Genomic DNA, 17848 nt, shown 5'->3' with positions numbered 1-17848 from the left:
CGGGCCGTCGAGGTCTGCTGCTTTGTCATAAAAGGGAGTTTCGAAGGGCATATCATGGGTGCGATCATACCAGCACTAATGCACCGGATCCCATCAGAACTCCGCAGTTAAGCATGCTTGGGCGAGAGTAGTACTAGGATGGGTGACCCCCTGGGAAGTCCTCGTGTTGCACCCCTTTTATTTTTTGCCCGCTTTTTTCTTTTTTGATAACATTTATTTTTAATTTTTTGGCTTTTGGCTTTTCCTCTTCGGATAATTTTTTTCCCTCGAAAATAAACTGAGTCCGGAGACTCGCGGTGCCATGCCGCATAGCGGAACAGCGCATTGAATCCTACGCCAGAACGGCCCCGGCAGCGCGAATGTCTCGGGCCGTCGAGGTCTGCTGCTTTGTCATGAAAGGGTGTTTCGATGGGCATGTCATGGGTGCGGTCATACCAGCACTAATGCACCGGATCCCATCAGAACTCCGCAGTTAAGCGTGCTTGGGCGTGAGTAGTACTAGGATGGGTGACCCCCTGGGAAGTCCTCGTGTTGCACCCCTTTTATTTTTTGCCCGCTTTTTTATTTTTTGATAATATTTATTTTTAATTTTTCGGCTTTTGGCTTTTCCTCTTCGGATAATTTTTTTCCCCCGAAAATAAACTGAGTCCGGAGACTCGCGGTGCCATGCCGCATAGCGGAACAGCGCGTTGAATCCTACGCCAGAACGGCTCCGGCAGCGCGAATGTCTCGGGCCGTCGAGGTCTGCTGCTTTGTCATAAAAGGGAGTTTCGAAGGGCATGTCATGGGTGCGATCATACCAGCACTAATGCACCGGATCCCATCAGAACTCCGCAGTTAAGCGTGCTTGGGCGAGAGTAGTACTAGGATGGGTGACCCCCTGGGAAGTCCTCGTGTTGCACCCTTTTTATTTTTTTCTCCACTTTTTTATTTTTTGATAATATTTATTTTTAATTTTTCGGCTTTTGGCTTTTCCTCTTCGGATAATTTTTTTCCCCCGAAAATAAACTGAGTCCGGAGACTGGCGGTGCCATGCCGCATAGCGGGAATAGCGCGTTGAATCCTACGCCAGAACGGCCCCGGCGGCGCGAATGTCTCGGGCCGTCGAGGTCTGCTGCTTTGTCATAAAAGGGAGTTTCGATGGGCATGTCATGGGTGCGATCATACCAGCACTAATGCACCGGATCCCATCAGAACTCCGCAGTTAAGCGTGCTTGGGCGAGAGTAGTACTAGGATGGGTGACCCCCTGGGAAGTCCTCGTGTTGCACCCCTTTTATTTTTTGCCCGCTTTTTTATTTTTTGATAATATTTATTTTTAATTTTTCGGCTTTTGGCTTTTCCTCTTCGGATAATTTTTTTCCCCCGAAAATAAACTGAGTCCGGAGACTGGCGGTGCCATGCCGCATAGCGGAACAGCGTGTTGAATCCTACGCCAGAACGGCCCCGGCAGCGCGAATGTCTCGGGCCGTCGAGGTCTGCTACTTTGTCATAAAAGGGAGTTTCGAAGGGCATGTCTTGGGTGCGATCATACTAGCACTAATGCACCGGATCCTATCAGAACTCCGCAGTTAAGCGTGCTTGGGCGAGAGTAGTACTAGGATGGGTGACCCCCTGGGAAGTCCTCATGTTGCACCCTTTTTATTTTTTGCCCGCTTTTTTATTTTTTGATAATATTTATTTTTAATTTTTTGGCTTTTGGCTTTTCCTCTTCGGATAATTTTTTTCCCCCGACAATAAACTGGGTCCGGAGACTGGCGGTGCCATGCCGCATAGCGGGACCAGCGCGTTGAATCCTACGCCAGAACGGCCCCGGCAGCGCGAATGTCTCGGGCCGTCGAGGTCTGCTGCTTTGTCATAAAAGGGAGTTTCGAAGGGCATATCATGGGTGCGATCATACCAGCACTAATGCACCGGATCCCATCAGAACTCCGCAGTTAAGCGTGCTTGGGCGAGAGTAGTACTAGGATGGGTGACCCCCTGGGAAGTCCTCGTGTTGCACCCCTTTTATTTTTTGCCCGCTTTTTTCTTTTTTGATAACATTTATTTTTAATTTTTTGGCTTTTGGCTTTTCCTCTTCGGATAATTTTTTTCCCTCGAAAATAAACTGAGTCCGGAGACTCGCGGTGCCATGCCGCATAGCGGAACAGCGCATTGAATCCTACGCCAGAACGGCCCCGGCAGCGCGAATGTCTCGGGCCGTCGAGGTCTGCTGCTTTGTCATGAAAGGGTGTTTCGATTGGCATGTCATGGGTGCGGTCATACCAGCACTAATGCACCGGATCCCATCAGAACTCCGCAGTTAAGCGTGCTTGGGCGTGAGTAGTACTAGGATGGGTGACCCCCTGGGAAGTCCTCGTGTTGCACCCCTTTTATTTTTTGCCCGCTTTTTTATTTTTTGATAATATTTATTTTTAATTTTTCGGCTTTTGGCTTTTCCTCTTCGGATAATTTTTTTCCCCCGAAAATAAACTGAGTCCGGAGACTCGCGGTGCCATGCCGCATAGCGGAACAGCGCGTTGAATCCTACGCCAGAACGGCCCCGGCAGCGCGAATGTCTCGGGCCGTCGAGGTCTGCTGCTTTGTCATAAAAGGGAGTTTCGAAGGGCATGTCATGGGTGCGATCATACCAGCACTAATGCACCGGATCCCATCAGAACTCCGCAGTTAGGCGTGCTTGGGCGAGAGTAGTACTAGGATGGGTGACCCCCTGGGAAGTCCTCGTGTTGCACCCTTTTTATTTTTTTCTCCACTTTTTTATTTTTTGATAATATTTATTTTTAATTTTTCGGCTTTTGGCTTTTCCTCTTCGGATAATTTTTTTCCCCCGAAAATAAACTGAGTCCGGAGACTGGCGGTGCCATGCCGCATAGCGGGAATAGCGCGTTGAATCCTACGCCAGAACGGCCCCGGCGGCGCGAATGTCTCGGGCCGTCGAGGTCTGCTGCTTTGTCATAAAAGGGAGTTTCGATGGGCATGTCATGGGTGCGATCATACCAGCACTAATGCACCGGATCCCATCAGAACTCCGCAGTTAAGCGTGCTTGGGCGAGAGTAGTACTAGGATGGGTGACCCCCTGGGAAGTCCTCGTGTTGCACCCCTTTTATTTTTTGCCCGCTTTTTTATTTTTTGATAATATTTATTTTTAATTTTTCGGCTTTTGGCTTTTCCTCTTCGGATAATTTTTTTCCCCCGAAAATAAACTGAGTCCGGAGACTCGCGGTGCCATGCCGCATAGCGGAACAGCGTGTTGAATCCTACGCCAGAACGGCCCCGGCAGCGCGAATGTCTCGGGCCGTCGCGGTCTGCTGCTTTGTCATAAAAGGGAGTTTCGAAGGGCATGTCATGGGTGCGATCATACCAGCACTAATGCACCGGATCCCATCATAACTCCGCAGTTAGGCGTGCTTGGGCGAGAGAAGTACTAGGATGGGTGACCCCCTGGGAAGTCCTCGTGTTGCACCCTTTTTATTTTTTGCCTGCTTTTTTATTTTTTGATAATATTTATTTTTAATTTTTTGGCTTTTGGCTTTTCCTCTTCGGATAATTTTTTCCCCCCGAAAATAAACTGAGTCCGGAGACTGGCGGTGCCATGCCGCATAGCGGAACAGCGCGTTGAATCCTACGCCAGAACGGCCCCGGCAGCGCGAATGTCTCGGGCCGTCGAGGTCTGCTGCTTTGTCATAAAAGGGAGTTTCGAAGGGCATGTCATGGGTGCGATCATACCAGCACTAATGCACCGGATCCCATCAGAACTCCGCAGTTAAGCGTGCTTGGGCGAGAGTAGTACTAGGATGGGTGACCCCCTGGGAAGTCCTCGTGTTGCACCCCTTTTATTTTTTGCCCGCTTTTTTATTTTTTGATAACATTTATTTTTTATTTTTCGGCTTTTGGCTTTTCCTCTTCGGATAATTTTTTTCCCCCGAAAATAAATTGAGTCCGGAGACTGGCGGTGCCATGCCGCATAGCGGAACAGCGCGTTGAATCCTACGCCAGAACGGCCCCGGCAGCGCGAATGTCTCGGGCCGTCGAGGTCTGCTGCTTTGTCATAAAAGGGAGTTTCGAAGGGCATGTCATGGGTGCGATCATACCAGCACTAATGCACCGGATCCCATCAGAACTCCGCAGTTAAGCGTGCTTGGGCGAGAGTAGTACTAGGATGGGTGACCCCCTGGGAAGTCCTCGTGTTGCACCCCTTTTATTTTTTGCCCGCTTTTTTATTTTTTGATAACATTTATTTTTTATTTTTCGGCTTTTGGCTTTTCCTCTTCGGATAATTTTTTTCCCCCGAAAATAAACTGAGTCCGGAGACTGGCGGTGCCATGCCGCATAGCGGAACAGCGTGTTGAATCCTACGCCAGAACGGCCCCGGCAGCGCGAATGTCTCGGGCCGTCGAGGTCTGCTACTTTGTCATAAAAGGGAGTTTCGAAGGGCATGTCTTGGGTGCGATCATACCAGCACTAATGCACCGGATCCTATCAGAACTCCGCAGTTAAGCGTGCTTGGGCGAGAGTAGTACTAGGATGGGTGACCCCCTGGGAAGTCCTCATGTTGCACCCTTTTTATTTTTTGCCCGCTTTTTTATTTTTTGATAATATTTATTTTTAATTTTTTGGCTTTTGGCTTTTCCTCTTCGGATAATTTTTTTCCCCCGACAATAAACTGGGTCCGGAGACTGGCGGTGCCATGCCGCATAGCGGGACCAGCGCGTTGAATCCTACGCCAGAACGGCCCCGGCAGCGCGAATGTCTCGGGCCGTCGAGGTCTGCTGCTTTGTCATAAAAGGGAGTTTCGAAGGGCATATCATGGGTGCGATCATACCAGCACTAATGCACCGGATCCCATCAGAACTCCGCAGTTAAGCGTGCTTGGGCGAGAGTAGTACTAGGATGGGTGACCCCCTGGGAAGTCCTCGTGTTGCACCCCTTTTATTTTTTGCCCGCTTTTTTCTTTTTTGATAACATTTATTTTTAATTTTTTGGCTTTTGGCTTTTCCTCTTCGGATAATTTTTTTCCCTCGAAAATAAACTGAGTCCGGAGACTCGCGGTGCCATGCCGCATAGCGGAACAGCGCATTGAATCCTACGCCAGAACGGCCCCGGCAGCGCGAATGTCTCGGGCCGTCGAGGTCTGCTGCTTTGTCATGAAAGGGTGTTTCGATGGGCATGTCATGGGTGCGGTCATACCAGCACTAATGCACCGGATCCCATCGGAACTCCGCAGTTAAGCGTGCTTGGGCGTGAGTAGTACTAGGATGGGTGACCCCCTGGGAAGTCCTCGTGTTGCACCCCTTTTATTTTTTGCCCGCTTTTTTATTTTTTGATAATATTTATTTTTAATTTTTCGGCTTTTGGCTTTTCCTCTTCGGATAATTTTTTTCCCCCGAAAATAAACTGAGTCCGGAGACTCGCGGTGCCATGCCGCATAGCGGAACAGCGCGTTGAATCCTACGCCAGAACGGCCCCGGCAGCGCGAATGTCTCGGGCCGTCGAGGTCTGCTGCTTTGTCATAAAAGGGAGTTTCGAAGGGCATGTCATGGGTGCGATCATACCAGCACTAATGCACCGGATCCCATCAGAACTCCGCAGTTAGGCGTGCTTGGGCGAGAGTAGTACTAGGATGGGTGACCCCCTGGGAAGTCCTCGTGTTGCACCCTTTTTATTTTTTTCTCCACTTTTTTATTTTTTGATAATATTTATTTTTAATTTTTCGGCTTTCGGCTTTTCCTCTTCGGATAATTTTTTTCCCCCGAAAATAAACTGAGTCCGGAGACTGGCGGTGCCATGCCGCATAGCGGGAATAGCGCGTTGAATCCTACGCCAGAACGGCCCCGGCGGCGCGAATGTCTCGGGCCGTCGAGGTCTGCTGCTTTGTCATAAAAGGGAGTTTCGATGGGCATGTCATGGATGCGATCATACCAGCACTAATGCACCGGATCCCATCAGAACTCCGCAGTTAAGCGTGCTTGGGCGAGAGTAGTACTAGGATGGGTGACCCCCTGGGAAGTCCTCGTGTTGCACCCCTTTTATTTTTTGCCCGCTTTTTTATTTTTTGATAATATTTATTTTTAATTTTTCGGCTTTTGGCTTTTCCTCTTCGGATAATTTTTTTCCCCCGAAAATAAACTGAGTCCGGAGACTCGCGGTGCCATGCCGCATAGCGGAACAGCGTGTTGAATCCTACGCCAGAACGGCCCCGGCAGCGCGAATGTCTCGGGCCGTCGCGGTCTGCTGCTTTGTCATAAAAGGGAGTTTCGAAGGGCATGTCATGGGTGCGATCATACCAGCACTAATGCACCGGATCCCATCATAACTCCGCAGTTAGGCGTGCTTGGGCGAGAGAAGTACTAGGATGGGTGACCCCCTGGGAAGTCCTCGTGTTGCACCCTTTTTATTTTTTGCCTGCTTTTTTATTTTTTGATAATATTTATTTTTAATTTTTTGGCTTTTGGCTTTTCCTCTTCGGATAATTTTTTCCCCCCGAAAATAAACTGAGTCCGGAGACTGGCGGTGCCATGCCGCATAGCGGAACAGCGCGTTGAATCCTACGCCAGAACGGCCCCGGCAGCGCGAATGTCTCGGGCCGTCGAGGTCTGCTGCTTTGTCATAAAAGGGAGTTTCGAAGGGCATGTCATGGGTGCGATCATACCAGCACTAATGCACCGGATCCCATCAGAACTCCGCAGTTAAGCGTGCTTGGGCGAGAGTAGTACTAGGATGGGTGACCCCCTGGGAAGTCCTCGTGTTGCACCCCTTTTATTTTTTGCCCGCTTTTTTATTTTTTGATAACATTTATTTTTTATTTTTCGGCTTTTGGCTTTTCCTCTTCGGATAATTTTTTTCCCCCGAAAATAAATTGAGTCCGGAGACTGGCGGTGCCATGCCGCATAGCGGAACAGCGCGTTGAATCCTACGCCAGAACGGCCCCGGCAGCGCGAATGTCTCGGGCCGTCGAGGTCTGCTGCTTTGTCATAAAAGGGAGTTTCGAAGGGCATGTCATGGGTGCGATCATACCAGCACTAATGCACCGGATCCCATCAGAACTCCGCAGTTAAGCGTGCTTGGGCGAGAGTAGTACTAGGATGGGTGACCCCCTGGGAAGTCCTCGTGTTGCACCCCTTTTATTTTTTGCCCGCTTTTTTATTTTTTGATAACATTTATTTTTTATTTTTCGGCTTTTGGCTTTTCCTCTTCGGATAATTTTTTTCCCCCGAAAATAAACTGAGTCCGGAGACTGGCGGTGCCATGCCGCATAGCGGAACAGCGTGTTGAATCCTACGCCAGAACGGCCCCGGCAGCGCGAATGTCTCGGGCCGTCGAGGTCTGCTACTTTGTCATAAAAGGGAATTTCGAAGGGCATGTCTTGGGTGCGATCATACCAGCACTAATGCACCGGATCCTATCAGAACTCCGCAGTTAAGCGTGCTTGGGCGAGAGTAGTACTAGGATGGGTGACCCCCTGGGAAGTCCTCATGTTGCACCCTTTTTATTTTTTGCCCGCTTTTTTATTTTTTGATAATATTTATTTTTAATTTTTTGGCTTTTGGCTTTTCCTCTTCGGATAATTTTTTTCCCCCGACAATAAACTGGGTCCGGAGACTGGCGGTGCCATGCCGCATAGCGGGACCAGCGCGTTGAATCCTACGCCAGAACGGCCCCGGCAGCGCGAATGTCTCGGGCCGTCGAGGTCTGCTGCTTTGTCATAAAAGGGAGTTTCGAAGGGCATATCATGGGTGCGATCATACCAGCACTAATGCACCGGATCCCATCAGAACTCCGCAGTTAAGCGTGCTTGGGCGAGAGTAGTACTAGGATGGGTGACCCCCTGGGAAGTCCTCGTGTTGCACCCCTTTTATTTTTTGCCCGCTTTTTTCTTTTTTGATAACATTTATTTTTAATTTTTTGGCTTTTGGCTTTTCCTCTTCGGATAATTTTTTTCCCTCGAAAATAAACTGAGTCCGGAGACTGGCGGTGCCATGCCGCATAGCGGAACAGCGCATTGAATCCTACGCCAGAACGGCCCCGGCAGCGCGAATGTCTCGGGCCGTCGAGGTCTGCTGCTTTGTCATGAAAGGGTGTTTCGATGGGCATGTCATGGGTGCGGTCATACCAGCACTAATGCACCGGATCCCATCAGAACTCCGCAGTTAAGCGTGCTTGGGCGAGAGTAGTACTAGGATGGGTGACCCCCTGGGAAGTCCTCGTGTTGCGCCCCTTTTATTTTTTGCCCGCTTTTTTATTTTTTGATAACATTTATTTTTTATTTTTCGGCTTTTGGCTTTTCCTCTTCGGATAATTTTTTTCCCCCGAAAATAAATTGAGTCCGGAGACTGGCGGTGCCATGCCGCATAGCGGAACAGCGCGTTGAATCCTACGCCAGAACGGCCCCGGCAGCGCGAATGTCTCGGGCCGTCGAGGTCTGCTGCTTTGTCATAAAAGGGAGTTTCGAAGGGCATGTCATGGGTGCGATCATACCAGCACTAATGCACCGGATCCCATCAGAACTCCGCAGTTAGGCGTGCTTGGGCGAGAGTAGTACTAGGATGGGTGACCCCCTGGGAAGTCCTCGTGTTGCACCCTTTTTATTTTTTTCTCCACTTTTTTATTTTTTGATAATATTTATTTTTAATTTTTCGGCTTTCGGCTTTTCCTCTTCGGATAATTTTTTTCCCCCGAAAATAAACTGAGTCCGGAGACTGGCGGTGCCATGCCGCATAGCGGAACAGCGTGTTGAATCCTACGCCAGAACGGCCCCGGCAGCGCGAATGTCTCGGGCCGTCGAGGTCTGCTACTTTGTCATAAAAGGGAGTTTCGAAGGGCATGTCTTGGGTGCGATCATACCAGCACTAATGCACCGGATCCTATCAGAACTCCGCAGTTAAGCGTGCTTGGGCGAGAGTAGTACTAGGATGGGTGACCCCCTGGGAAGTCCTCATGTTGCACCCTTTTTATTTTTTGCCCGCTTTTTTATTTTTTGATAATATTTATTTTTAATTTTTTGGCTTTTGGCTTTTCCTCTTCGGATAATTTTTTTCCCCCGACAATAAACTGGGTCCGGAGACTGGCGGTGCCATGCCGCATAGCGGGACCAGCGCGTTGAATCCTACGCCAGAACGGCCCCGGCAGCGCGAATGTCTCGGGCCGTCGAGGTCTGCTGCTTTGTCATAAAAGGGAGTTTCGAAGGGCATATCATGGGTGCGATCATACCAGCACTAATGCACCGGATCCCATCAGAACTCCGCAGTTAAGCGTGCTTGGGCGAGAGTAGTACTAGGATGGGTGACCCCCTGGGAAGTCCTCGTGTTGCACCCCTTTTATTTTTTGCCCGCTTTTTTCTTTTTTGATAACATTTATTTTTAATTTTTTGGCTTTTGGCTTTTCCTCTTCGGATAATTTTTTTCCCTCGAAAATAAACTGAGTCCGGAGACTCGCGGTGCCATGCCGCATAGCGGAACAGCGCATTGAATCCTACGCCAGAACGGCCCCGGCAGCGCGAATGTCTCGGGCCGTCGAGGTCTGCTGCTTTGTCATGAAAGGGTGTTTCGATGGGCATGTCATGGGTGCGGTCATACCAGCACTAATGCACCGGATCCCATCAGAACTCCGCAGTTAAGCGTGCTTGGGCGTGAGTAGTACTAGGATGGGTGACCCCCTGGGAAGTCCTCGTGTTGCACCCCTTTTATTTTTTGCCCGCTTTTTTATTTTTTGATAATATTTATTTTTAATTTTTCGGCTTTTGGCTTTTCCTCTTCGGATAATTTTTTTCCCCCGAAAATAAACTGAGTCCGGAGACTCGCGGTGCCATGCCGCATAGCGGAACAGCGCGTTGAATCCTACGCCAGAACGGCCCCGGCAGCGCGAATGTCTCGGGCCGTCGAGGTCTGCTGCTTTGTCATAAAAGGGAGTTTCGAAGGGCATGTCATGGGTGCGATCATACCAGCACTAATGCACCGGATCCCATCAGAACTCCGCAGTTAGGCGTGCTTGGGCGAGAGTAGTACTAGGATGGGTGACCCCCTGGGAAGTCCTCGTGTTGCACCCTTTTTATTTTTTTCTCCACTTTTTTATTTTTTGATAATATTTATTTTTAATTTTTCGGCTTTCGGCTTTTCCTCTTCGGATAATTTTTTTCCCCCGAAAATAAACTGAGTCCGGAGACTGGCGGTGCCATGCCGCATAGCGGGAATAGCGCGTTGAATCCTACGCCAGAACGGCCCCGGCGGCGCGAATGTCTCGGGCCGTCGAGGTCTGCTGCTTTGTCATAAAAGGGAGTTTCGATGGGCATGTCATGGGTGCGATCATACCAGCACTAATGCACCGGATCCCATCAGAACTCCGCAGTTAAGCGTGCTTGGGCGAGAGTAGTACTAGGATGGGTGACCCCCTGGGAAGTCCTCGTGTTGCACCCCTTTTATTTTTTGCCCGCTTTTTTATTTTTTGATAATATTTATTTTTAATTTTTCGGCTTTTGGCTTTTCCTCTTCGGATAATTTTTTTCCCCCGAAAATAAACTGAGTCCGGAGACTCGCGGTGCCATGCCGCATAGCGGAACAGCGCGTTGAATCCTACGCCAGAACGGCCCCGGCAGCGCGAATGTCTCGGGCCGTCGCGGTCTGCTGCTTTGTCATAAAAGGGAGTTTCGAAGGGCATGTCATGGGTGCGATCATACCAGCACTAATGCACCGGATCCCATCATAACTCCGCAGTTAGGCGTGCTTGGGCGAGAGAAGTACTAGGATGGGTGACCCCCTGGGAAGTCCTCGTGTTGCACCCTTTTTATTTTTTGCCTGCTTTTTTATTTTTTGATAATATTTATTTTTAATTTTTTGGCTTTTGGCTTTTCCTCTTCGGATAATTTTTTCCCCCCGAAAATAAACTGAGTCCGGAGACTGGCGGTGCCATGCCGCATAGCGGAACAGCGCGTTGAATCCTACGCCAGAACGGCCCCGGCAGCGCGAATGTCTCGGGCCGTCGAGGTCTGCTGCTTTGTCATAAAAGGGAGTTTCGAAGGGCATGTCATGGGTGCGATCATACCAGCACTAATGCACCGGATCCCATCAGAACTCCGCAGTTAAGCGTGCTTGGGCGAGAGTAGTACTAGGATGGGTGACCCCCTGGGAAGTCCTCGTGTTGCACCCCTTTTATTTTTTGCCCGCTTTTTTATTTTTTGATAACATTTATTTTTTATTTTTCGGCTTTTGGCTTTTCCTCTTCGGATAATTTTTTTCCCCCGAAAATAAATTGAGTCCGGAGACTGGCGGTGCCATGCCGCATAGCGGAACAGCGCGTTGAATCCTACGCCAGAACGGCCCCGGCAGCGCGAATGTCTCGGGCCTTCGAGGTCTGCTGCTTTGTCATAAAAGGGAGTTTCGAAGGGCATGTCATGGGTGCGATCATACCAGCACTAATGCACCGGATCCCATCAGAACTCCGCAGTTAAGCGTGCTTGGGCGAGAGTAGTACTAGGATGGGTGACCCCCTGGGAAGTCCTCGTGTTGCACTCCTTTTATTTTTTGCCCGCTTTTTTATTTTTTGATAACATTTATTTTTTATTTTTCGGCTTTTGGCTTTTCCTCTTCGGATAATTTTTTTCCCCCGAAAATAAACTGAGTCCGGAGACTGGCGGTGCCATGCCGCATAGCGGAACAGCGCGTTGAATCCTACGCCAGAACGGCCCCGGCAGCGCGAATGTCTCGGGCCGTCGAGGTCTGCTGCTTTGTCATAAAAGGGAGTTTCGAAGGGCATGTCATGGGTGCGATCATACCAGCACTAATGCACCGGATCCCATCAGAACTCCGCAGTTAAGCGTGCTTGGGCGAGAGTAGTACTAGGATGGGTGACCCCCTGGGAAGTCCTCGTGTTGCACCCCTTTTATTTTTTGCCCGCTTTTTTATTTTTTGATAACATTTATTTTTTATTTTTCGGCTTTTGGCTTTTCCTCTTCGGATAATTTTTTTCCCCCGAAAATAAACTGAGTCCGGAGACTGGCGGTGCCATGCCGCATAGCGGGAATAGCGCGTTGAATCCTACGCCAGAACGGCCCCGGCGGCGCGAATGTCTCGGGCCGTCGAGGTCTGCTGCTTTGTCATAAAAGGGAGTTTCGAAGGGCATGTCTTGGGTGCGATCATACCAGCACTAATGCACCGGATCCTATCAGAACTCCGCAGTTAAGCGTGCTTGGGCGAGAGTAGTACTAGGATGGGTGACCCCCTGGGAAGTCCTCATGTTGCACCCTTTTTATTTTTTGCCCGCTTTTTTATTTTTTGATAATATTTATTTTTAATTTTTTGGCTTTTGGCTTTTCCTCTTCGGATAATTTTTTTCCCCCGACAATAAACTGGGTCCGGAGACTGGCGGTGCCATGCCGCATAGCGGGACCAGCGCGTTGAATCCTACGCCAGAACGGCCCCGGCAGCGCGAATGTCTCGGGCCGTCGAGGTCTGCTGCTTTGTCATAAAAGGGAGTTTCGAAGGGCATATCATGGGTGCGATCATACCAGCACTAATGCACCGGATCCCATCAGAACTCCGCAGTTAAGCGTGCTTGGGCGAGAGTAGTACTAGGATGGGTGACCCCCTGGGAAGTCCTCGTGTTGCACCCCTTTTATTTTTTGCCCGCTTTTTTCTTTTTTGATAACATTTATTTTTAATTTTTTGGCTTTTGGCTTTTCCTCTTCGGATAATTTTTTTCCCTCGAAAATAAACTGAGTCCGGAGACTCGCGGTGCCATGCCGCATAGCGGAACAGCGCATTGAATCCTACGCCAGAACGGCCCCGGCAGCGCGAATGTCTCGGGCCGTCGAGGTCTGCTGCTTTGTCATGAAAGGGTGTTTCGATGGGCATGTCATGGGTGCGGTCATACCAGCACTAATGCACCGGATCCCATCAGAACTCCGCAGTTAAGCGTGCTTGGGCGTGAGTAGTACTAGGATGGGTGACCCCCTGGGAAGTCCTCGTGTTGCACCCCTTTTATTTTTTGCCCGCTTTTTTATTTTTTGATAATATTTATTTTTAATTTTTCGGCTTTTGGCTTTTCCTCTTCGGATAATTTTTTTCCCCCGAAAATAAACTGAGTCCGGAGACTCGCGGTGCCATGCCGCATAGCGGAACAGCGCGTTGAATCCTACGCCAGAACGGCCCCGGCAGCGCGAATGTCTCGGGCCGTCGAGGTCTGCTGCTTTGTCATAAAAGGGAGTTTCGAAGGGCATGTCATGGGTGCGATCATACCAGCACTAATGCACCGGATCCCATCAGAACTCCGCAGTTAGGCGTGCTTGGGCGAGAGTAGTACTAGGATGGGTGACCCCCTGGGAAGTCCTCGTGTTGCACCCTTTTTATTTTTTTCTCCACTTTTTTATTTTTTGATAATATTTATTTTTAATTTTTCGGCTTTCGGCTTTTCCTCTTCGGATAATTTTTTTCCCCCGAAAATAAACTGAGTCCGGAGACTGGCGGTGCCATGCCGCATAGCGGGAATAGCGCGTTGAATCCTACGCCAGAACGGCCCCGGCGGCGCGAATGTCTCGGGCCGTCGAGGTCTGCTGCTTTGTCATAAAAGGGAGTTTCGATGGGCATGTCATGGGTGCGATCATACCAGCACTAATGCACCGGATCCCATCAGAACTCCGCAGTTAAGCGTGCTTGGGCGAGAGTAGTACTAGGATGGGTGACCCCCTGGGAAGTCCTCGTGTTGCACCCCTTTTATTTTTTGCCCGCTTTTTTATTTTTTGATAATATTTATTTTTAATTTTTCGGCTTTTGGCTTTTCCTCTTCGGATAATTTTTTTCCCCCGAAAATAAACTGAGTCCGGAGACTCGCGGTGCCATGCCGCATAGCGGAACAGCGCGTTGAATCCTACGCCAGAACGGCCCCGGCAGCGCGAATGTCTCGGGCCGTCGCGGTCTGCTGCTTTGTCATAAAAGGGAGTTTCGAAGGGCATGTCATGGGTGCGATCATACCAGCACTAATGCACCGGATCCCATCATAACTCCGCAGTTAGGCGTGCTTGGGCGAGAGAAGTACTAGGATGGGTGACCCCCTGGGAAGTCCTCGTGTTGCACCCTTTTTATTTTTTGCCTGCTTTTTTATTTTTTGATAATATTTATTTTTAATTTTTTGGCTTTTGGCTTTTCCTCTTCGGATAATTTTTTCCCCCCGAAAATAAACTGAGTCCGGAGACTGGCGGTGCCATGCCGCATAGCGGAACAGCGCGTTGAATCCTACGCCAGAACGGCCCCGGCAGCGCGAATGTCTCGGGCCGTCGAGGTCTGCTGCTTTGTCATAAAAGGGAGTTTCGAAGGGCATGTCATGGGTGCGATCATACCAGCACTAATGCACCGGATCCCATCAGAACTCCGCAGTTAAGCGTGCTTGGGCGAGAGTAGTACTAGGATGGGTGACCCCCTGGGAAGTCCTCGTGTTGCACCCCTTTTATTTTTTGCCCGCTTTTTTATTTTTTGATAACATTTATTTTTTATTTTTCGGCTTTTGGCTTTTCCTCTTCGGATAATTTTTTTCCCCCGAAAATAAATTGAGTCCGGAGACTGGCGGTGCCATGCCGCATAGCGGAACAGCGCGTTGAATCCTACGCCAGAACGGCCCCGGCAGCGCGAATGTCTCGGGCCTTCGAGGTCTGCTGCTTTGTCATAAAAGGGAGTTTCGAAGGGCATGTCATGGGTGCGATCATACCAGCACTAATGCACCGGATCCCATCAGAACTCCGCAGTTAAGCGTGCTTGGGCGAGAGTAGTACTAGGATGGGTGACCCCCTGGGAAGTCCTCGTGTTGCACTCCTTTTATTTTTTGCCCGCTTTTTTATTTTTTGATAACATTTATTTTTTATTTTTCGGCTTTTGGCTTTTCCTCTTCGGATAATTTTTTTCCCCCGAAAATAAACTGAGTCCGGAGACTGGCGGTGCCATGCCGCATAGCGGAACAGCGCGTTGAATCCTACGCCAGAACGGCCCCGGCAGCGCGAATGTCTCGGGCCGTCGAGGTCTGCTGCTTTGTCATAAAAGGGAGTTTCGAAGGGCATGTCATGGGTGCGATCATACCAGCACTAATGCACCGGATCCCATCAGAACTCCGCAGTTAAGCGTGCTTGGGCGAGAGTAGTACTAGGATGGGTGACCCCCTGGGAAGTCCTCGTGTTGCACCCCTTTTATTTTTTGCCCGCTTTTTTATTTTTTGATAACATTTATTTTTTATTTTTCGGCTTTTGGCTTTTCCTCTTCGGATAATTTTTTTCCCCCGAAAATAAACTGAGTCCGGAGACTGGCGGTGCCATGCCGCATAGCGGGAATAGCGCGTTGAATCCTACGCCAGAACGGCCCCGGCGGCGCGAATGTCTCGGGCCGTCGAGGTCTGCTGCTTTGTCATAAAAGGGAGTTTCGAAGGGCATGTCTTGGGTGCGATCATACCAGCACTAATGCACCGGATCCTATCAGAACTCCGCAGTTAAGCGTGCTTGGGCGAGAGTAGTACTAGGATGGGTGACCCCCTGGGAAGTCCTCATGTTGCACCCTTTTTATTTTTTGCCCGCTTTTTTATTTTTTGATAATATTTATTTTTAATTTTTTGGCTTTTGGCTTTTCCTCTTCGGATAATTTTTTTCCCCCGACAATCAACTGGGTCCGGAGACTGGCGGTGCCATGCCGCATAGCGGGACCAGCGCGTTGAATCCTACGCCAGAACGGCCCCGGCAGCGCGAATGTCTCGGGCCGTCGAGGTCTGCTGCTTTGTCATAAAAGGGAGTTTCGAAGGGCATATCATGGGTGCGATCATACCAGCACTAATGCACCGGATCCCATCAGAACTCCGCAGTTAAGCGTGCTTGGGCGAGAGTAGTACTAGGATGGGTGACCCCCTGGGAAGTCCTCGTGTTGCACCCCTTTTATTTTTTGCCCGCTTTTTTATTTTTTGATAATATTTATTTTTAATTTTTCGGCTTTTGGCTTTTCCTCTTCGGATAATTTTTTTCCCCCGAAAATAAACTGAGTCCGGAGACTCGCGGTGCCATGCCGCATAGCGGAACAGCGCGTTGAATCCTACGCCAGAACGGCCCCGGCAGCGCGAATGTCTCGGGCCGTCGAGGTCTGCTGCTTTGTCATAAAAGGGAGTTTCGAAGGGCATGTCATGGGTGCGATCATACCAGCACTAATGCACCGGATCCCATCAGAACTCCGCAGTTAAGCGTGCTTGGGCGAGAGTAGTACTAGGATGGGTGACCCCCTGGGAAGTCCTCGTGTTGCACCCTTTTTATTTTTTTCTCCACTTTTTTATTTTTTGATAATATTTATTTTTAATTTTTCGGCTTTTGGCTTTTCCTCTTCGGATAATTTTTTTCCCCCGAAAATAAACTGAGTCCGGAGACTGGCGGTGCCATGCCGCATAGCGGGAATAGCGCGTTGAATCCTACGCCAGAACGGCCCCGGCGGCGCGAATGTCTCGGGCCGTCGAGGTCTGCTGCTTTGTCATAAAAGGGAGTTTCGATGGGCATGTCATGGGTGCGATCATACCAGCACTAATGCACCGGATCCCATCAGAACTCCGCAGTTAAGCGTGCTTGGGCGAGAGTAGTACTAGGATGGGTGACCCCCTGGGAAGTCCTCGTGTTGCACCCCTTTTATTTTTTGCCCGCTTTTTTATTTTTTGATAATATTTATTTTTAATTTTTCGGCTTTTGGCTTTTCCTCTTCGGATAATTTTTTTCCCCCGAAAATAAACTGAGTCCGGAGACTCGCGGTGCCATGCCGCATAGCGGAACAGCGCGTTGAATCCTACGCCAGAACGGCCCCGGCGACGCGAATGTCTCGGGCCGTCGCGGTCTGCTGCTTTGTCATAAAAGGGAGTTTCGAAGGGCATGTCATGGGTGCGATCATACCAGCACTAATGCACCGGATCCCATCATAACTCCGCAGTTAGGCGTGCTTGGGCGAGAGAAGTACTAGGATGGGTGACCCCCTGGGAAGTCCTCGTGTTGCACCCTTTTTATTTTTTGCCCGCTTTTTTATTTTTTGATAATATTTATTTTTAATTTTTTGGCTTTTGGCTTTTCCTCTTCGGATAATTTTTTCCCCCCGAAAATAAACTGAGTCCGGAGACTGGCGGTGCCATGCCGCATAGCGGAACAGCGCGTTGAATCCTACGCCAGAACGGCCCCGGCAGCGCGAATGTCTCGGGCCGTCGAGGTCTGCTGCTTTGTCATAAAAGGGAGTTTCGAAGGGCATGTCATGGGTGCGATCATACCAGCACTAATGCACCGGATCCCATCAGAACTCCGCAGTTAAGCGTGCTTGGGCGAGAGTAGTACTAGGATGGGTGACCCCCTGGGAAGTCCTCGTGTTGCACCCCTTTTATTTTTTGCCCGCTTTTTTATTTTTTGATAACATTTATTTTTTATTTTTCGGCTTTTGGCTTTTCCTCTTCGGATAATTTTTTTCCCCCGAAAATAAACTGAGTCCGGAGACTGGCGGTGCCATGCCGCATAGCGGAACAGCGCGTTGAATCCTACGCCAGAACGGCCCCGGCAGCGCGAATGTCTCGGGCCGTCGAGGTCTGCTGCTTTGACATAAAAGGGAGTTTCGAAGGGCATGTCATGGGTGCGATCATACCAGCACTAATGCACCGGATGCCATCAGAACTCCGCAGTTAAGCGTGCTTGGGCGAGAGTAGTACTAGGATGGGTGGCCCCCTGGGAAGTCCTCGGGTTGCACCCCTTTTATTTTTTGCCCGCTTTTTTATTTTTTGATAACATTTATTTTTTATTTTTCGGCTTTTGGCTTTTCCTCTTCGGATAATTTTTTTCCCCCGAAAATAAACTGAGTCCGGAGACTGGTGGTGCCATGCCG

The 17848-nt window shown here is 49.7% G+C and overlaps 44 non-coding genes and 5 pseudogenes across 44 annotated transcripts; all 49 read left to right on the top strand.

Annotated features, from left to right (window-relative positions):
• The first annotated feature begins 56 nt into the window (after positions 1 to 56).
• LOC149759978 (5S ribosomal RNA) lies at positions 57 to 175 on the top strand. The gene has a single exon (XR_016402603.1). It is a non-coding gene; the product is annotated as a 5S ribosomal RNA (ribosomal RNA).
• A 246-nt stretch (positions 176 to 421) lies between these two features.
• On the top strand, positions 422 to 540 carry LOC149759977 (5S ribosomal RNA). Its single transcript, XR_016400682.1, has one exon. It is a non-coding gene; the product is annotated as a 5S ribosomal RNA (ribosomal RNA).
• Positions 541 to 786: 246 nt separating this feature from the next.
• LOC149759976 (5S ribosomal RNA) lies at positions 787 to 905 on the top strand. The gene has a single exon (XR_016411998.1). It is a non-coding gene; the product is annotated as a 5S ribosomal RNA (ribosomal RNA).
• Positions 906 to 1153: 248 nt separating this feature from the next.
• On the top strand, positions 1154 to 1272 carry LOC149759975 (5S ribosomal RNA). Its single transcript, XR_016409491.1, has one exon. It is a non-coding gene; the product is annotated as a 5S ribosomal RNA (ribosomal RNA).
• Positions 1273 to 1518: 246 nt separating this feature from the next.
• LOC149759974 (5S ribosomal RNA) lies at positions 1519 to 1637 on the top strand. The gene has a single exon (XR_016408308.1). It is a non-coding gene; the product is annotated as a 5S ribosomal RNA (ribosomal RNA).
• A 247-nt stretch (positions 1638 to 1884) lies between these two features.
• On the top strand, positions 1885 to 2003 carry LOC149759973 (5S ribosomal RNA). Its single transcript, XR_016409490.1, has one exon. It is a non-coding gene; the product is annotated as a 5S ribosomal RNA (ribosomal RNA).
• A 246-nt stretch (positions 2004 to 2249) lies between these two features.
• LOC149759972 (5S ribosomal RNA) lies at positions 2250 to 2368 on the top strand. Its single transcript, XR_016400681.1, has one exon. It is a non-coding gene; the product is annotated as a 5S ribosomal RNA (ribosomal RNA).
• Positions 2369 to 2614: 246 nt separating this feature from the next.
• LOC149759971 (5S ribosomal RNA) lies at positions 2615 to 2733 on the top strand. The gene has a single exon (XR_016404108.1). It is a non-coding gene; the product is annotated as a 5S ribosomal RNA (ribosomal RNA).
• Positions 2734 to 2981: 248 nt separating this feature from the next.
• Positions 2982 to 3100, top strand: LOC149759970 (5S ribosomal RNA). Its single transcript, XR_016409489.1, has one exon. It is a non-coding gene; the product is annotated as a 5S ribosomal RNA (ribosomal RNA).
• A 246-nt stretch (positions 3101 to 3346) lies between these two features.
• Positions 3347 to 3465, top strand: LOC149759969 (5S ribosomal RNA; annotated as a pseudogene).
• Positions 3466 to 3711: 246 nt separating this feature from the next.
• Positions 3712 to 3830, top strand: LOC149759968 (5S ribosomal RNA). The gene has a single exon (XR_016409488.1). It is a non-coding gene; the product is annotated as a 5S ribosomal RNA (ribosomal RNA).
• A 246-nt stretch (positions 3831 to 4076) lies between these two features.
• Positions 4077 to 4195, top strand: LOC149759967 (5S ribosomal RNA). The gene has a single exon (XR_016409487.1). It is a non-coding gene; the product is annotated as a 5S ribosomal RNA (ribosomal RNA).
• A 246-nt stretch (positions 4196 to 4441) lies between these two features.
• LOC149759966 (5S ribosomal RNA) lies at positions 4442 to 4560 on the top strand. Its single transcript, XR_016407308.1, has one exon. It is a non-coding gene; the product is annotated as a 5S ribosomal RNA (ribosomal RNA).
• A 247-nt stretch (positions 4561 to 4807) lies between these two features.
• LOC149759965 (5S ribosomal RNA) lies at positions 4808 to 4926 on the top strand. Its single transcript, XR_016409486.1, has one exon. It is a non-coding gene; the product is annotated as a 5S ribosomal RNA (ribosomal RNA).
• Positions 4927 to 5172: 246 nt separating this feature from the next.
• LOC149759964 (5S ribosomal RNA) lies at positions 5173 to 5291 on the top strand. Its single transcript, XR_016402162.1, has one exon. It is a non-coding gene; the product is annotated as a 5S ribosomal RNA (ribosomal RNA).
• A 246-nt stretch (positions 5292 to 5537) lies between these two features.
• LOC149759963 (5S ribosomal RNA) lies at positions 5538 to 5656 on the top strand. Its single transcript, XR_016404107.1, has one exon. It is a non-coding gene; the product is annotated as a 5S ribosomal RNA (ribosomal RNA).
• A 248-nt stretch (positions 5657 to 5904) lies between these two features.
• Positions 5905 to 6023, top strand: LOC149759962 (5S ribosomal RNA). The gene has a single exon (XR_016402065.1). It is a non-coding gene; the product is annotated as a 5S ribosomal RNA (ribosomal RNA).
• A 246-nt stretch (positions 6024 to 6269) lies between these two features.
• LOC149759961 (5S ribosomal RNA) lies at positions 6270 to 6388 on the top strand (annotated as a pseudogene).
• Positions 6389 to 6634: 246 nt separating this feature from the next.
• On the top strand, positions 6635 to 6753 carry LOC149759960 (5S ribosomal RNA). Its single transcript, XR_016409484.1, has one exon. It is a non-coding gene; the product is annotated as a 5S ribosomal RNA (ribosomal RNA).
• A 246-nt stretch (positions 6754 to 6999) lies between these two features.
• On the top strand, positions 7000 to 7118 carry LOC149759959 (5S ribosomal RNA). Its single transcript, XR_016409483.1, has one exon. It is a non-coding gene; the product is annotated as a 5S ribosomal RNA (ribosomal RNA).
• Positions 7119 to 7364: 246 nt separating this feature from the next.
• On the top strand, positions 7365 to 7483 carry LOC149759958 (5S ribosomal RNA). Its single transcript, XR_016407307.1, has one exon. It is a non-coding gene; the product is annotated as a 5S ribosomal RNA (ribosomal RNA).
• Positions 7484 to 7730: 247 nt separating this feature from the next.
• LOC149759957 (5S ribosomal RNA) lies at positions 7731 to 7849 on the top strand. The gene has a single exon (XR_016409482.1). It is a non-coding gene; the product is annotated as a 5S ribosomal RNA (ribosomal RNA).
• Positions 7850 to 8095: 246 nt separating this feature from the next.
• LOC149759956 (5S ribosomal RNA) lies at positions 8096 to 8214 on the top strand. Its single transcript, XR_016402578.1, has one exon. It is a non-coding gene; the product is annotated as a 5S ribosomal RNA (ribosomal RNA).
• Positions 8215 to 8460: 246 nt separating this feature from the next.
• LOC149759955 (5S ribosomal RNA) lies at positions 8461 to 8579 on the top strand. Its single transcript, XR_016404106.1, has one exon. It is a non-coding gene; the product is annotated as a 5S ribosomal RNA (ribosomal RNA).
• Positions 8580 to 8826: 247 nt separating this feature from the next.
• LOC149759954 (5S ribosomal RNA) lies at positions 8827 to 8945 on the top strand. Its single transcript, XR_016407306.1, has one exon. It is a non-coding gene; the product is annotated as a 5S ribosomal RNA (ribosomal RNA).
• A 247-nt stretch (positions 8946 to 9192) lies between these two features.
• LOC149759953 (5S ribosomal RNA) lies at positions 9193 to 9311 on the top strand. Its single transcript, XR_016409481.1, has one exon. It is a non-coding gene; the product is annotated as a 5S ribosomal RNA (ribosomal RNA).
• A 246-nt stretch (positions 9312 to 9557) lies between these two features.
• Positions 9558 to 9676, top strand: LOC149759952 (5S ribosomal RNA). Its single transcript, XR_016400680.1, has one exon. It is a non-coding gene; the product is annotated as a 5S ribosomal RNA (ribosomal RNA).
• A 246-nt stretch (positions 9677 to 9922) lies between these two features.
• On the top strand, positions 9923 to 10041 carry LOC149759951 (5S ribosomal RNA). Its single transcript, XR_016404105.1, has one exon. It is a non-coding gene; the product is annotated as a 5S ribosomal RNA (ribosomal RNA).
• A 248-nt stretch (positions 10042 to 10289) lies between these two features.
• LOC149759950 (5S ribosomal RNA) lies at positions 10290 to 10408 on the top strand. The gene has a single exon (XR_016409480.1). It is a non-coding gene; the product is annotated as a 5S ribosomal RNA (ribosomal RNA).
• A 246-nt stretch (positions 10409 to 10654) lies between these two features.
• On the top strand, positions 10655 to 10773 carry LOC149759949 (5S ribosomal RNA; annotated as a pseudogene).
• Positions 10774 to 11019: 246 nt separating this feature from the next.
• Positions 11020 to 11138, top strand: LOC149759948 (5S ribosomal RNA). The gene has a single exon (XR_016409479.1). It is a non-coding gene; the product is annotated as a 5S ribosomal RNA (ribosomal RNA).
• A 246-nt stretch (positions 11139 to 11384) lies between these two features.
• Positions 11385 to 11503, top strand: LOC149759947 (5S ribosomal RNA). Its single transcript, XR_016412836.1, has one exon. It is a non-coding gene; the product is annotated as a 5S ribosomal RNA (ribosomal RNA).
• A 246-nt stretch (positions 11504 to 11749) lies between these two features.
• LOC149759946 (5S ribosomal RNA) lies at positions 11750 to 11868 on the top strand. Its single transcript, XR_016409478.1, has one exon. It is a non-coding gene; the product is annotated as a 5S ribosomal RNA (ribosomal RNA).
• A 247-nt stretch (positions 11869 to 12115) lies between these two features.
• On the top strand, positions 12116 to 12234 carry LOC149759945 (5S ribosomal RNA). Its single transcript, XR_016407305.1, has one exon. It is a non-coding gene; the product is annotated as a 5S ribosomal RNA (ribosomal RNA).
• A 247-nt stretch (positions 12235 to 12481) lies between these two features.
• LOC149759944 (5S ribosomal RNA) lies at positions 12482 to 12600 on the top strand. The gene has a single exon (XR_016409477.1). It is a non-coding gene; the product is annotated as a 5S ribosomal RNA (ribosomal RNA).
• Positions 12601 to 12846: 246 nt separating this feature from the next.
• Positions 12847 to 12965, top strand: LOC149759943 (5S ribosomal RNA). Its single transcript, XR_016400679.1, has one exon. It is a non-coding gene; the product is annotated as a 5S ribosomal RNA (ribosomal RNA).
• Positions 12966 to 13211: 246 nt separating this feature from the next.
• LOC149759942 (5S ribosomal RNA) lies at positions 13212 to 13330 on the top strand. The gene has a single exon (XR_016404104.1). It is a non-coding gene; the product is annotated as a 5S ribosomal RNA (ribosomal RNA).
• A 248-nt stretch (positions 13331 to 13578) lies between these two features.
• On the top strand, positions 13579 to 13697 carry LOC149759941 (5S ribosomal RNA). The gene has a single exon (XR_016409476.1). It is a non-coding gene; the product is annotated as a 5S ribosomal RNA (ribosomal RNA).
• A 246-nt stretch (positions 13698 to 13943) lies between these two features.
• Positions 13944 to 14062, top strand: LOC149759940 (5S ribosomal RNA; annotated as a pseudogene).
• Positions 14063 to 14308: 246 nt separating this feature from the next.
• LOC149759939 (5S ribosomal RNA) lies at positions 14309 to 14427 on the top strand. The gene has a single exon (XR_016409475.1). It is a non-coding gene; the product is annotated as a 5S ribosomal RNA (ribosomal RNA).
• A 246-nt stretch (positions 14428 to 14673) lies between these two features.
• LOC149759938 (5S ribosomal RNA) lies at positions 14674 to 14792 on the top strand. Its single transcript, XR_016412835.1, has one exon. It is a non-coding gene; the product is annotated as a 5S ribosomal RNA (ribosomal RNA).
• Positions 14793 to 15038: 246 nt separating this feature from the next.
• Positions 15039 to 15157, top strand: LOC149759937 (5S ribosomal RNA). The gene has a single exon (XR_016409473.1). It is a non-coding gene; the product is annotated as a 5S ribosomal RNA (ribosomal RNA).
• A 247-nt stretch (positions 15158 to 15404) lies between these two features.
• LOC149759936 (5S ribosomal RNA) lies at positions 15405 to 15523 on the top strand. Its single transcript, XR_016407304.1, has one exon. It is a non-coding gene; the product is annotated as a 5S ribosomal RNA (ribosomal RNA).
• Positions 15524 to 15770: 247 nt separating this feature from the next.
• On the top strand, positions 15771 to 15889 carry LOC149759935 (5S ribosomal RNA). The gene has a single exon (XR_016409472.1). It is a non-coding gene; the product is annotated as a 5S ribosomal RNA (ribosomal RNA).
• Positions 15890 to 16135: 246 nt separating this feature from the next.
• On the top strand, positions 16136 to 16254 carry LOC149759934 (5S ribosomal RNA). Its single transcript, XR_016411997.1, has one exon. It is a non-coding gene; the product is annotated as a 5S ribosomal RNA (ribosomal RNA).
• Positions 16255 to 16502: 248 nt separating this feature from the next.
• On the top strand, positions 16503 to 16621 carry LOC149759933 (5S ribosomal RNA). Its single transcript, XR_016409471.1, has one exon. It is a non-coding gene; the product is annotated as a 5S ribosomal RNA (ribosomal RNA).
• Positions 16622 to 16867: 246 nt separating this feature from the next.
• LOC149759932 (5S ribosomal RNA) lies at positions 16868 to 16986 on the top strand (annotated as a pseudogene).
• A 246-nt stretch (positions 16987 to 17232) lies between these two features.
• On the top strand, positions 17233 to 17351 carry LOC149759931 (5S ribosomal RNA). The gene has a single exon (XR_016409470.1). It is a non-coding gene; the product is annotated as a 5S ribosomal RNA (ribosomal RNA).
• A 246-nt stretch (positions 17352 to 17597) lies between these two features.
• On the top strand, positions 17598 to 17716 carry LOC149759930 (5S ribosomal RNA). Its single transcript, XR_016408876.1, has one exon. It is a non-coding gene; the product is annotated as a 5S ribosomal RNA (ribosomal RNA).
• The last annotated feature ends 132 nt before the right edge of the window (positions 17717 to 17848 follow it).

Source organism: Phoenix dactylifera, chromosome 4, assembly GCF_051530095.1.
Source record: "Phoenix dactylifera cultivar Ajwa chromosome 4, Ajwa_hap1_PhDact_Kaust_v1.1, whole genome shotgun sequence".
In the NCBI taxonomy this organism is placed as follows: domain Eukaryota; kingdom Viridiplantae; phylum Streptophyta; class Magnoliopsida; order Arecales; family Arecaceae; genus Phoenix; species Phoenix dactylifera.
The sequence above is the reverse complement of the archived record's forward strand: the minus strand, read 5'-3'. Positions and strand labels throughout refer to the sequence as shown.